The 15,607-nt window shown below is 40.6% G+C and overlaps 1 protein-coding gene across 1 annotated transcript in view; it reads right to left on the bottom strand.

Annotated features, from left to right (window-relative positions):
* Positions 1 to 15,607, bottom strand: part of NKAIN2 (sodium/potassium transporting ATPase interacting 2) — a 1,260,554-nt gene that overhangs the window by 257,101 nt on the left and 987,846 nt on the right. The gene's annotated exons all lie outside the window — the stretch shown is intronic.

Genomic DNA, 15,607 nt, shown 5'->3' with positions numbered 1-15,607 from the left:
TAAAGACCAATAAGTTATATATTTAAAGACCAACAAGGAGATCTATTTTGATGAGATGTGGGGTTTGTCGGCGGTACTATGAAATCAGTCTGGAAAACTTAATTGGAGTAAGATGTAGAGATACCTATATGACAGACTCTGACTTTGAGTATCACCACTGTCACAGTCAAGTGCTATGACAAACATGATCAACTCTTCCATAGGATTGGGTTGAAGAGTGCAGGAGAAATGTGGTAATACTAGTACAGGAACTCAATTCAACCATAGTCTGTATCAAGGAGATGACACAGATACTTAATCTTAACTGCTTGACCTCAATCTAGCCAGATGATTCTCCCGAATCTCATACAAGTCCAGGGAGGAAGCATCTGGATCACTGCTTTCAATATGTTTAGAATGGGACAAAATGAACATTGGACACCCCTCTACAAACATAACTCTGGTGACAGTGTTAGAGGGATGTCAAACAAGTGCACATAATGGAATGAAACAAATATCAAAATATACCCTGAGTCATAAATGTTTTATAAAAGCCTCTGTGTTTAGTCTCTAACATTGAACAAAGTAGTTGGGAACACATGTGATGAGTGGAATCCTTTCAGTGGCTGGGGTGGGTAAGGTTGTATCTGGTGTCGAGACTCAGCTTTTCCAGGATTGCTCATTTATTTGCAAGCAACAGGTTTAAAGGGACTCTAGTGGCCTAGAGGATGTCCAGAATTTGGTCTGTTTTATCATCAGGAGCCTCACTGGCAAATCTACATTTGGATACTGATTTGTACAAAACCCTGGAGAAATTCTTAAACGGTGATTATTTACAGTTTATTTCCTGCTGTTGAGTTTATTATTCTAACCTTAAATAGAGTTGCTTTTTCTGTTAATACAGGTGCAGACCTATGCAAACCTGCTTCTACTTGTAAAAAATCTAATGCTCAATTTATCCTGGTAATATACAAAAGTTAGTGAAAGCAAGTGGTACCGTTCAAGTTTCCAGAAAGATGAACTGAGAAATATGCTTTTAAGAAGATAAGCAAATTGAAAATGCCCTTTAGTTAACAGATTGAATGAATACTGCATAGGTAGAAATGCAGCCTAGAACACACAGAATTCATATCTAGCAAGTTCAAGATCCAAAGATTAGTTCTGCTGCATGATGAAGCTGAGCGTAGATAGATTATCAAACAGATGCTTGGTTCCCATGGTAACCTCAACTACGGGTAACGTTGGGATTTGACTGATTATGGATAATCGGTATGATATTATAGCTAATGTTAGCACTGCTTTTCTAATCCTTGTCCTTAGTTATTCAAGAATATATTTCAGCAAAAGTTTTTGTGTGCACAGAAAACATTTCCCCGAACACAGCTAACATTGCAACTTTGCTTTAAAACCGACAATGAATCAAATGGCTCTGAATCTCTAAAACCTCACAGCCTCAAAGCAAAAGGGGTTTCTCTCCATCGTGTGCTGAGATTTACTAACAATTTCATCTAAAAATGTTTACCGTTCATGGGCAGTATATGCGCTAATGACTTCATTGATTGTACATGCTTTAATTATTGAATTAAATATTTAATGTTTTCTTGCCTGAACACAGTCATCTGGCATCATTTTGGTTTTTTAAGGTTTATCCCATGGACTTTTGAGTCCTGCCCAATGCTCTGTTTTCCCATTTCTGGTCTGCACTTTCCACATCCTGAAAATTGCTGCAAAAATTGGAATTTTAGCAAAGCCTCAAGAGTTTCTAGTAACGTGTGTATCCCTCTTCCTTTAAACGAACAATTTAGATGATCCCTTCAGAAAAATGCTCTGCCTGATGACTTCTTCAGTGCTTTTTCTAGTAGAAATGGCATGCCCAGTACCTCTTTATTAAAGTGTTTAAGAAGTGATTATTATTTTAGTTCATTGTCTTGTTCTTAAAAGGCTATGAAAGCCGCCATATGCTCACTGTGGCTGTTCTGGGAAGCTTATCAACGCTCAGCTGGAGAGGATATGTGCATTGGGAGCACAAGAAGCTAGTCTTCCAGTGATTCCTGCGGTGTTCTGGAAAGTAAGAAAAAGAGGAGATGAACGTAAAGGATCTGATAAGATTCCTTACTATGTTAATGTTAATCGAACCTGCACTCCCAAAGTCTTTATTTATTTATCTTTCAACTTCTAAAGCTAGGACTCACCACTCAGCCTGGGATCTAAGTTTGGTGAAGTGAGTGTTCTCGGCTCTTTCATGACCTTAGCAGCAGATGCCAGAGGCAGGATGTTCTCAGCTGGTTACCATAAGGAAAGATCAACTTCTTACTGACTTGATAGCTTTAGATGTACTGAAGCCTTGCAGGCAGCCTTTCCCGCTGTTTTCTCATTCTCCCATTTGTTCCCTCCCCACAGGTATCTTTTCCCATCTTGTGAGTGTTCCTTTTCCTGTTGAGGAGCTTTGGAAAGTGATCTGCATTCACTTAAGGGGCCCAAGGAGGCAAAGACCAAGTTAGCGATTTCAAGAGATATTACCGGTTCAGCATTCACATGAAGGCCGTCCCTGCCTTCCACAGCGGTGCTGACAATATTGAAAACTCAGAGGCATTTAAGGAACATAGAAATGTACTGCGCAGTAGTCCTCCATCATTACTGCCTGTCATTCTGCTGCATAAACGGATAGCTCAGGCCTGGTCCTGACAGCATCATTTTCCCACAGTCAGACAGTCTGACTTGGGGAGCATCTGTCCTTGGCTTCAAAGATTTTAACTTGTCCTATCGCATACGATCTGTAGTTCAAAAGTGTCTCTTGGTAAATTTGCTATCAGAGCTGCTAATAGAGTTGACGATTGTTTCATGTCTTCATTTCACGGGAAGAAAAGAATTCACGGGAAAGATGGCAAATGAATAAAGATAGAGATGAACCAGATGGCCCTGCTACTGAGACTGGCCTCCACAGTTCTTCTGCAATGATTGAAACAGCCTTCATATTAGTGATGCAGTGAGATAATGTCAGACAATCTATCTCTAAAATCTTAAGGTATCTTTTCATTCTGGAAAAGATAAGCATATGTTTTAGGCCACCATGTATTCTGTGGCGTATTTTAAAATGAAGGCGTCTGATGCAGAAAGGAGGTGGCGACGTTTATTCTTCCGGATCTAGGGCTCAGGGTTCCCTGGGAGATCGTGTGTGTTTGCTTCCAGACGATTTCAGCAAAGTGAATATCAAAATAAAGTGAGTCATGGATCTTTTTTTGGGTTTCCAGGGCATATAAAACTTATGGTTAGGCCAGACCAGAGGATGTACACTGGTACAGACAGGAACTGGAAACCCAGGGAACCCAGGGTGGATGATCCCTTCAGGACCATTGGTGAGAATGGTGATACCGGGAGGGTGGAGGGAAGGTCGGGTAGAAAGGGGGAACTGAGTACAAGGATCTACATATAACCTCCTCCCTGGGGGATGGACAACAGAAAAGTGGGTGAAGGGAGACGTCAGACAGTGTAAGACATAACAAAATAATAATAATTTATAAATTATCAAGGGTTCACGAGGGAGGGGCGTGTGGAGGGAAGGGAAAAATGAGGAGCTGAAACCAAGGGCTCAAGTAGAAAGCAAATGTTTTGAGAATGAGGATGGCAACAAATATACAAATGTGCTTGACACAATGGATGTATGTGTGGATTGTGGTAAGAGTTGGAGGAGCCCCCAATAAAATGAGTAAAAAAAAAAGAACCAGAAAAAAAGTTATGGTTAAACTATCCTATAATCTCTTAAGAATGCAACAGTATTATGAAAAAATTTTAAATATTGTTATCCAAATGTGTCACTGAGATTAAAACTGAGCACATTGTTGGAAAATGGTGCCAAATACATTGCTTGATGAAGGGTTGCCATGAACTTTCAATTTGTACAAACTGCAGTATCAGACAGTGTGTTAGTCTGGGAAGACTCGAGAAATACATTCGTAGATACTCATGTGTCTAAGAACGAACTTTATACACTAGAGCAATTGAATATTGAGAAAACATGCCAGCCCAGTCCAGATCAAGTCCATAAGACTGATATTAGCCCATATGTCCGATACCAATCTATCATGTCCTCTTCAGACTCACAAAACACATGCGATGATGCCGAATGCAGGAAGATGACAGGCCAGTCAGTGGAAAGTCTTGTGGATCAGTGGCAGTGTAAGCATCTCAGTGCTTGCAGGGGCCTCTATGTGGCTCCTCCAGCGAAGGGCACTAGTGTAGCCAGCTGCAATGTCTCCCAGGGAGTCAGCCTTATCAGTAGAGAGTTTCCAAGGGAGTGAGCCTGTGTCTTGCATCCAATGAGCTATTAATCTCTGTGCCTCCAAATGAGGTCATGAAGCTCCAACCCAACTGACAGGCTAAACTCCACCCCTTCGCTCCGAATCCTCAAAGTGACATCAGATTATGTAAGTACCATAGCCAAGCACAATGCAATGATGACGCACAATAAAATGATGTATGCCTGTACATCAGAGCAGCCTTTTGCAGGAGGGGATTGCCGTTTAACAGAAGAAAGTAGGGTGGCTATATATCTTCATTATGTTATTTTTATGAATAATGCAACTAGATTTCAAGCACATTTTGTCTTTCTGTTTTGTTTTTTCCCTCACTGAGCCATATGGACTCTCAAAGAAATTATTTGGCCACACTATTAAACTTAGCCAAACCACCAACCAAACTTGGTGTTCTGCAATGTCCCCGTTAAGAGAATGCACCAGAGTATCAGGAGGTGGATGCATAAGTCACACCAGTAACTTTTTGTAAGTTTTCCCAGTGCTGTTCAGAAATGTACCCAACACTAAAAGACCTTGCCACGTCCTCACGAGTGGTTTGCCAAGTCGAAATGGAAATTCATTGTGCCCTGCATTCACAGCAGAACTGTATTTGTCATGTAGTCAGATGGAGAAGCTTTTAAAATATATTGCAGTTGTATTTTAAGTGGTTAACTTTCTTTAAGTGGTTAACTTTGTCTCTTGTTTTGTCTTGGCAAGTACATAGATCAATACTGCTTAGAGATTGTGGAGACAAATATAAATAACTTCTAAGTCTAAATAAAACGCCTCTACATATATGTACCTATTGCATTTGGATTACTTTCATAAAGCTGTTTGCAGGTTTTGTAACAGATAAGGCCACCAGGCTCCTGGTGGAAAGGCCACTATCTGGGTAAAAACATTCAGAAACACAGAGAATATCCCCACTATTAGTCTCCTGTAGGAAGGAAGGTTCCCCCCGAGATATATAAGAGGAAACACTTAGCACGTCCAAGTACAACTATGGAAAAACAAAGAGATGATTCAGTCATTTTATTCTTGCATTAGAAAAATGAGGGTAGGAATGGAGGCCAAAATCATTCTACTAATGGTACACTTATTCCCTCAGCATTAGCCACAATTTAGTCCTTCTTCTTTAAAATGTTGTCAAGGGTTTCATTTTGCTCGGCTCCACCAGCAATGCTCGTGGCAGCAGTAGTCACGCGATCAAACTGTGAATTGCAAGTCTGTTGCACGAGGCCTGTCTAAGGTATTGAAAAGCAAGCATGTTATGTTCATGCGGAAGGTATGCCGGATGCAAGTCAAGGCATTTTCAACTGCCTCACATGCATGTGAAAGTTGGGCATTTAATCAGGAATACTGAAGAAAAAGCCATGTATCTGAACGATGGGGTTGGCAAAAAATATTGAAAGGACCATGCATTGCCAAAAGAACAAGCCAATCTGTTTTGGAAGAAGTAAATTCAGAAAGCTTCTTAGAGACAAAGATCGCAAGACTGTGTCCCATGTACTTTGGCCATATCATCACGAAAGACCAATTCTTGGAAAAAGACACCACTCTTGGTCAAGTGGGGCAGCTAAAAAAGTAAGGCCTTCTATGAGGTGGGTTGACACAGTGGCCATAGCAATGAGTTCAAACACAGGAACAAATGTGAGGATGGAGCAAGACCAGGTGGTCTTGAGTCCTGAGGTGTCTGGGGTCACTGTGAGTCAAGACCAACTTGTTGGGCCTAGCAAGAGCAACCATTAAAATAAACAGTGTCCCTTCCTGCCTGTGTTAAACTTGGACAGAAATTAATAACTCTCAGGGTAACCTCAGAGAACATAAGCAAACCTTCTCATCAACATAAAAAATAGAAAAATCATAAAACATAATTAAATACTAAAGTAGCAACAGTTAAGAAAATGACAAAAAAATCCACGAACAAAATGAACTCAGCACAGAACATTTTGTGGAACAGAGACTCCAGTAGTGTCAGAAACACATGCAAAAAATATACCACGCAGCACAATTATCACAATCTATTGATATGTTTAATTAATGGTACTGAATAGAAGTGAATTTAATGGACCTAGGTGAGAGAGAGTGCTAGGCTGAACAGAAACAGGATCCACCAATTTCTGTTTTCAGGAGACACACCTTAGACACAAAGAGAAAAGTAGACAGAAAATCAAAGGACAGGGGAAAAAATCAAGCTAATGGCCACCAATACAGAGAAGTGACAATATTAATTTCTGATAAAATAAACTTTAATGTAAAATCCAGCCTTAATGATAAAAAGGGCATTATAAGAAGATGAAAGGGTCAATTGACCAAGAGGCCATCATCATTATTGATATGTACGTGCCCAGTGACAGAGCTGCAAAATGCATAAGTCAAGTGAATGGCAACAAAGAGAGAAAGAGACAACTCTGCAATAACCGTAGACAATCCACCCCTGTCCAAGAAGGGCAGAACCACTAGAGAGAAACTCCACAAAGGTACCGAAGATCTAAATAAAGCAAGCACGTTGAGCTCATAGATATGCACAGAACACTGCAAATCAGCACGATAGAATATGTTTAGTGTAAACGGAATAATTTTCAAAATAGAGAATATGTCAGGGCACAAAGAAAGCCTTATAAAATTTGAAAACATTGAAGTACACAAAGCATTTTCTCAGATCTGAGCACTAAATAATTAGAAATCAATCGAAAGATCAAAGAAAACGGAACTACATGGAAATTGAATAGCACCCTACTTAAACAGGACTGTGTAAGAAAACAAAGAAAACATTAATTAAAAATGCTTTTAATTGAACCAGAATGAAAGTGCACAATACCTTTGCCATATAGCAAAAGCAATGCTAACAGCAGTAAATGCACACATCAAAAAAGAATAGTCCAAATCAACACTTTAACCCAATATCTCCAACAATTATAAAAAGGAGCAGTATAACAAGGCTGCCATCATCAGAGACGGAGAAATGTAAAAAATGGAGCAGAAACCAAGGAAACAGGAAGTAGGGAAGAACAGCAGCACTACTAATTGGTTCTTTGGAAAAAATAACGAAATTGACAAAGCACTTGCCAAGGGGAAGATGCAAATAAAATAAATAAATGAAATTAACATCACAACAAAATGAGGGAAAATGAAAATGATAATAGCAGAATACTTTAAAAATTTTTCTCTAGCAAATTTGAAAACCTAGAAGAAATACATACATTTCTTTTTTTTAACATTTTATTAGGGGCTCATACAACTGTTATCCCAATCCATACACACATCAATTGTGTAAAGCGCATTTGTACATCATTTCTCAAAACATTTTCTCTCCATTTAACCCCCCGACATTAGGTCCTCATTTTTCCCCTCCCTCCCCGCTCCCCCCTCCCGCATGAGCCCTTGATAGTTTATAAATGGGTATTTTGTCATATCTTGCCCTGTCCGACGTCTCCCTTCATCCACTTTTCAGTTGTCTGTCCCCCAGGGAGGAGGTCACACACAGTTCCATGTAATCGGTTCCCTCTTTCCTACCCATTCTCCCTTTACCTTCCCTGTTTTGCCACTCACACCACTGGTCCTATAGGGCTCATCCGTCCTGGATTCCCTGTATTTTCAGTTCCTATCTGTACCAGTGTACCTCCTCTGGTCTAGCCAGTCTTGCAAGATAGAATTTGAGTCATGGTAGTGGGAGCGGGGAGGAAACATTTAGGAACTAGAGGAAAGTTGTATTTCTCATCATTGTTACATCGCACCCTGACTGGCTCATCTGCTCCCTGAGACCCCTCTGCAAGGGGATCTCCAGTGGCCTACTAATGGGCTTTGGATCTCCACTCCGCACTCCCCCCATCATTCACTATGGTAAGATTTTTTGTTCTGATGATGCCTTACACCTGATCCCTTCGACACCTTGTGGTTGCATAGGCTGGTGTGCTTCTTCATACATTTCAAGAATTGCGCCACCTACATAAACGAATATGCCCTGGAGATCAACATAAAAGAAGATCAGATCAACATAAAAGAAGACATTCATCTGCAAGTAGAGGCAGGCACTGACACAGAGGGTGAGCCAGTGTGGAAGGAGGAGTGACATTTACCACAAATACAGGTGCCCCCCAGTCAGTTCAACGCATAGTGGCCCAGAGGGAGAACAACACTGCTCAATCCTGCACCATCCTCACAAGTGTTCTTCTGTTTGTACCCATGGTTGCAGTCACTGTGGCAACCCATCTACTGCCTCTCTCCGTTACCAAGCATGTTGTCCTTTTCCCGGGACTGGTCTCTCTTGATAATGCCCACAGCACTTGAGATGAAGTCTCACCATCTTTGCTTCTAGGGAGCATCCTGGCTTTATTTCTCCAAGACAGATTTGTGTATATTTATAGGTTTGATAGAGGATATTTATAGATGGGTATGCAAACATATCCATGGATGTAGTAGAACATACAGGAGGCAAGTGAAAACTTTGGGGGACACCAAGGCCAATTGGCATAATATAGTCAACAAAGACTATATTCTACATTCTACTTTGGTGAAAAATGAATCTGGTCTTTAAAATTTGTGAGAGACTATCTAAGGTGCAACTATAAATCTCTCCATGTCTGGAGGAAAGGAGAGTGAGAAAAATGGAAGATTCATGAAACTAATTAGTCCAATGGATTAAGGAGCACATGGCCACAGGCTGTACAAGCCCGAGACCAGTAGACCTAGATAGGCCCCAGCTACCACCACCAAGTGCTTTTAAAGGAATTGCATCAGATTGAAGGTCCTGGATAGAATGAGAGAAAAACGCACACTAAAAGTCACTGCATATTCTAGGCCTACTAGTCAGGTCGAGATTGATAGAATCTTGGAGAATAGGGCTTATCAGGTTTGAATAGTTACTTATCAGGTTTGGAAATGACCCAATTTTTAACCAAGCAACAGATGTCTCCATAAGGGGAACAATAATACTAGGGGAGTGTTGCCACCTTAGACTAATCAACAATTTGAGATCAAAAGGCAATGTTGATGCAGAGATAAATTTTAGAAGAGTTGGGAAAGAAGGAGAAAGGGAAATAGAAAACAACAGGGAAGAAATGGGATAAGCGATGTTCCGTTGTGGACACTGCAATCCATGAGATGAAACAAAATGTATGTGCATGATCGAAAGAAAGGCTGATCTGCTCTGTAAACTTCCATGAAATGCCCTGTTTTTAAAAACAGTCATCTTGGCATGCACATCAAATATCATACAGTTCAATCATTTCATCCTATTAAGAAGAGTTGCTCAATCATCACCACAATCAATTTCAGACCATCTCTTCTTGTACTTATAGTTAGCTCCTCATTCCCTACCAAACCTCCCCTGGCATTCCTCTAGGAGAGGTAATTGTAATCCAGTTATCAGCTATTTCTATTTACATAGCCTGGATTTCAAATATAGGAAATCATGCAAAACATAACAGGAATCAATCAAAAAGAAAACACAACAATGACTCGACAAACAGAGAAAAATCTCAATAGAAAAGAAAGCAGGACATATTAAAAACTAAAACTTTAAAATGGATCAAAGGGAGATCAAATGGTAAGGTGTGACATTTTAACTTAACTACATCTGTCATTATCGATTTAACAACCCCCTCCGTCTGATGGTAGGGCTATGAACGTCCCTGGACTGTGGTCAGAGGGAATTCACTGGAGACTTAATCTACGTGGGGCCCTGCCAATGGATTTGGGGCTTCCTCTCTCATCCGTGGCCTTTTTGCAGTTGGAAGACAGCCTAGCATGTATGATTTCCTTTCCTCAAGAAGGGTTTCTTTTTATTGCTTTCTTTACACTCTCCTTTTCTTTATTTTGACTACACAAGGCAACCCTATTTACCAAATGTTTTCTTTCTATTTATTTCTGATTCCCTCTGTTGTAGCATCAAAATTGATGTAAGCAAATCCTGTGAAAATGAACAGCTTAATGTTCCATTCAAATATGACCATTCATAGCCATAAACAGGAGCCACTTGCATTTACAGCGTATACATCGTAGCATAGTCAATGTGAAATTGGAAATCACTTAGCGGGAAACATTGTAGTGTGTTTTTCCGTGATTGTAGATTTTAATAAATGATCTCAATGGAGGAATGAGAACACAACAAGCTATTTTTGTTTGCAGTGAACACATGGAATTGTCTTCAACTTCTCTTCGCACACACCATGGATATTTTAAGGTTCTTTGATCGTACTGTTTTGGAGTTTGCATTTGAAAACAGATACTGATCCAATTCCACCCTGCCTCTGAAAAGCCATTTCATGTGAGGAACCTTGAGAGAATTTGGGTTAAATTGTCTAGAGAAAAATAGACTAAGGGGAATTCTGATAATTCCCTTCAAATACTTGAAGGAATACCTCAGGTGCCTGGCTTGTTCTTTATATTTAGCCACAGAGAGTGATCTGAAGCTGATTGGTTGTCTGTAAGGTAGGACACAATGGCAAGTAGGATTAGAGTTGTCCCCAAATAGACCCAGTGGGGTTCTGAAGAAATGGACTGCTTCCTGTCGCTGGTGCTGGTGGTGTTCAAATTCAATGTTTGAGAGCCTCTTGTCAGTAACTCGTAGAAAGGATTCCTGTAAAAAAGTCGAAGGCTGCATGCACAAACTCGTATGATCCCTTCCTTCAAAATGATCCTATCATTATATGAGGAGAGAGAAGCTCAAGAAAACATATACTTTTCTGTTTCCTTTAAATGTTTGGCTGAGAAGAAAAAGGCCAGCCGTTCAATCCCACCAGCAACTGTGACAAAGAGAAGTGGCAGTGTGCTTGCCTAGGCTTTTCAATACCACTTAGATAGACACAAAAATGTGAACGTCTGAGGCTATCAGTCTACCCAAATTATAAAACTACCCTATAATTTTAAATCTATACATGATTAGTTTATGCTCAACTGTTAATAATGTGCCTCCTCTGACAACTAGTCATTTTAGCTCTTAAATACTGCACTGTACTGTATTTGACAACTATTATATATATAAATTCTCTATATTTATATCTATAAATTCTCAGCACCAGGGCCGTTAGAGTATCTCTTTAGGACTATCAAAATCACTTAAGGCTCTTGTGAAAAATGAGCAGTTTCAATAATTTTTACCAATCAGTGATTATTCACAGCTCAAATGGAAAGACTGACTTAAATTTACACAGTGAATCAGAAAAGATTTTGAGAAAAATTCAAACAACTCAAGAATTGGATCTAGTTAGAATATTAAAAAGTCTACTTACGGTTATGAAATATGCCTACACATTTTTGAGTAACTTTGCACTCTAAAAAATTCTGTCACAAAATGACTAAAATTTATTCTAAATCCTAAGGCTAAATTCAGACCTGACACTTCTGACTCCTTTCCATCTACAATGCAGTAATTAATTTTCCCTGATACTACATTGTCACTTCGTGTCGATTGAAGCTTTAGTTCTTATTAACTGTATAATTTGATTTTTCCCTAGTTGAGTCTGTGTTAATCACTCTCAGTACAGAGAGATGTGTGAACATGTCTAAGACCACTGAAAAGTAGAGAAGATGGGAGACTGTAAAAGAACTTCATTGTAGGCAAATTTCAAAGGCATTCATACAATTCATAGCTACCACTCTTTTTTCATTAATTTAACCCGGAAATCTCTGTGGTCACTAAGTGGGGAGGGTGGGCAGGAAGAGTAAAAGGCGGAGAGCGAGAAGACGTGCTCATCATCATGGGCATCGGTCTCGGGAGGGCATCATTCGGGAGGGCAGAGATGATAATGACCACCTTTTCCAGTAAATGAGTATCAGGGAAGGAGAGTAGAAATTGTTATTTTAAAAATAAGAATTTGAGTTTAGTGATGAAGCTCTGAAGGATCTTTAATATATGAGGAGGTACCTCCCACCCACCCCAATGGACTTTTATTTTCAAAGCTGTATTTCTTTCTTTCTTTCTTTTTTTTTACAAAACCACCTTGTCGACTTCAAGGTACTCTCCAGGACACTTAATACATTTGTCAAATTTTCAACTCCATTCTTGGAAACATTTTTCAAACTCATCTGTTCGGTTGGTTGGCAGCACCTCCCTCATTGTTTCCTTTGTCTCTGCTATGTCATCGAATTTCTGGCCTTTCTTGTCCCTCTTTGTTCTCGGAAACAAAAAGAAGTCACATGGAGTGAGGTGAGTTGAGTCAGCTGTGTGGGGGCAAGAGAGGCATGCTGGTTTTTGCCCAAAGCTGGTGTACTGAGATGGCTGCGTGAGCAGGTGCATTGTCTTGGTGGCAAAACCAGTCCCCCATCTGCCGCAAGCAGGCCTTTTTTGTCACACACTCTTACACAATCTTCTGAACCTCACCCTCTCATATACTGTAATAGGATGCATGTCCACAAGAACAAACTCATCTGTCTTTAAAGAAGGGCAGACAGAATGCTTCTTAGATGTAAAGGTGAGAGGACTTTATCTTGCTTAGTTTGGACTTCCACCAGAAAGGACCAGTCCTTAGAGAAGTGTGTCCTGCTTGTTCATGTGGAGGTTCAGCAGTCTGAGGGAGATCTTCCATGGGATGGATTGGCACAGGGGCTGCAACAGTGGAGGGTACAGAACTGGGCTGTTTCCTTCTGCTGTACAGAAGATCATTAGAAGAGCCAATTTGATGCCACTCAGCGATCACCATCACCATTTTCATCGGAAGAATCACTGCGGATCATTTCCCATTTGAGAACCTATACTTAACCACTTTTAGAAAGACAATTCCCATTGTAAGCAGAACACAATCTTGATATGCTTTCACAGTGTCCGTATCAAGGTGCTATACTTTATACCCTTGTCCACATGCCATCCCTCATCCTCAGTTCTGCCTCAGTGCATGGAACCTGTCTTGGACTGTGTGCAGTGGGTTACACATTGGGCAGGTAACCACAAGGTCAACAGTTGGAGACCAGCTCCATGGGAAAAAGATAAGTTTTTCTGCTCCTGCGAAGATTCACAGTCTCAGAAGTTCACATAAGCAGCTCTACTCTGTCCTATAGGGTTAGTATGAGTAAGAATTGACTTCAGGACATTGAGTTTGTTTTGTTTAACCTTTCTCTAACCTTTCTTCTTTCTACCATGACCTAGAGGCAGCCCCAGTGCTGTGGTGGTTACACGTTGGGCTGTGATCCACATGGTCAGCAGTTAGAAACCATCAGCAGCCCCATGAGAGAAAGCCTGGGCTTTCTACTCACGTAAACGGTACAGTCTCGAAAACCCACGTGGGGCCACTGCGAGTCAGCCTTCACTCAATGACGGTGAATTCTGGTTCCACTGTATACGAATAGTGCTTGCTTTAATTCCTCGAATGGCACTATCTCTGCGGCATGCCCAGTCTTCACTGTGCTCCTGTCTGTTCCTTTCTGACCCCAGGTCTGCTTTAGAGCCCGTTCTTTGCAATCCTTCAGTAACTACTGGTCTTGTTGACCCAGGGTTCACCGGCATCAAACTTAAAGTTAGGTATAGTCAGTGACCATCGATGGGGGCGAGTATCTCAGGAATTCTAATGTAGTTTCTAAATTGACATTTATTTGTTCGGACTTAGGGAGTTATAAGGAATGTGTGTGGTCATCTGAGCATGTATTGTTTATAATGTGGCTCGGCATTTCTTTTTACTAAAATAAATTCTGGAAATAATACTGTTTTTCAATCTCACAATGTTGGAAAAAGTTGAACTCTATACCAGATTTAAACCATAGGCAAAGTAGGCTAAATAATTTGAAGACGAATCTTTTGTTCAATGAGATTAATGACCACAAGTAGGTGTAATTTTACTTCTTTCAATCTCCAGAGTACTTATTTTCCTCCCGAGTTTAAGCAGAAAACAGTATTTCTCCTGGGCACCTGAGTACAACATTCGTTCCTCTATGCTACAATGAATAGGAAAAAAAAATCTTGGGATACTCATTTTTGGGGTGCGTAACTGCATATGGGAAATAGGACTGGGGATTAATTTGAGAGTTAGTGGAGTCTGACAAATAATTTCGGAGACTTCTAGAAATAAAAACAAAAACAAAAGAGCAAACTACCATCCGTCTCTTAGGAAAATAGCTAAATTTACACATGTTGGTTCTGGGGGCAGAAGTCTCTTGAACGTAGGAGGGCTGATCTGGCTGTCTCCTGGCCTCCTCCCCTCTAGGAGCTCATTACATCCATGGGGCTTAATTCTGACACTCAGTAGATCAGGAGGAGCGAAAGTGCGCTTATTTCTCAATTGTCAGGTTTGGAGAGACAAGAACAGAGTTCTATTGTTTTCCGTCTCAAAGAAAAGACTGGTAGAAATACACCAACTGCTTCTTTCTCTGCCATCACTTAGCTCCTTTCCTCCGCTCCGCTCCCCAAGTGGAATAGCCTGTTCAATGAAGAAGTCTGGAAAAGGTTCTGAGCATGTTCCGCTCAGCCACACCTGTGCTTCCACACACTGTCAGCCTCTCTGTAGCAGGTGCACAATTGTAAAGTTCATATCATCTGATGAGATGAGGCATAGGCTATATATTCACGGTAGTAGCATTTATATGGATATTTTACACAGGATGTTTATAATTCTCTGTTGTTATTATTATGCACAAAGATATAAAACTCAACTGAATTTCAAACCTAAAGGCTGAATTTTTTTTTCTTTAAATCATTTTATTGGGAGCTCACACAATTCTTATCATAATCCATCTATCCATCCATTGTGTCAAACACATTTGTACATTTGTTGCCCTCATCATTCTCAAAACATTTGCTTTCTACTTGAGCCCTTGGTATCAACTCCTCATTTTTTTCCCTCTCCCTGTTCTCCCCTCTCTCATGAACCCTTGATAATTTATAAATTATTATTATTTTATCATATCTTACACTGCCTGATGTCTCTCTTCACCCACTTTTCTGTTGTCCATCCCCCAGGGAGGATGTTATATGTAGATTCTTGTAATTGGTTCCCCCTTTCTACCCCACCTTCCCTCCATCCTCCTGGTATCGCCACTCACACCCCTGGTCCTGAGGGGTTCATCTGTCTTGGATTCCCTGTGTTTCCAGTTCTTATCTGCACCAGTGTACATCCTCTGGTCTAGCCAGATTTGTAAGGTAGAATTGGCATCATGATTTTGGGCAGGGGGCGGAGGAGAGGAAGCATTTAAGAACTAGAAGAAGTTGTGTGTTTCTTCGATGCCACACTGCACCCTGGCTGAATTGACTCGTCTCCTCCCCGAGACCCCTATGCAAAGGGATGTCCAGTTGCCTACATTTTGGCCTTGGGTCCCCACCCCACACTCCTCCTCATTTACAATGATATGATTTTTGTTCTTTGGTGTTTGATACCTGATCCCTTCGACAACTCATGATCACATAGGCA

Source organism: Echinops telfairi, unplaced genomic scaffold (genome assembly GCF_000313985.2).
Source record: "Echinops telfairi isolate 266 unplaced genomic scaffold, ASM31398v2 ScPeMD7_3533;HRSCAF=4204_0, whole genome shotgun sequence".
NCBI lineage: Eukaryota > Metazoa > Chordata > Mammalia > Afrosoricida > Tenrecidae > Echinops > Echinops telfairi.
The sequence above is the reverse complement of the archived record's forward strand: the minus strand, read 5'-3'. Positions and strand labels throughout refer to the sequence as shown.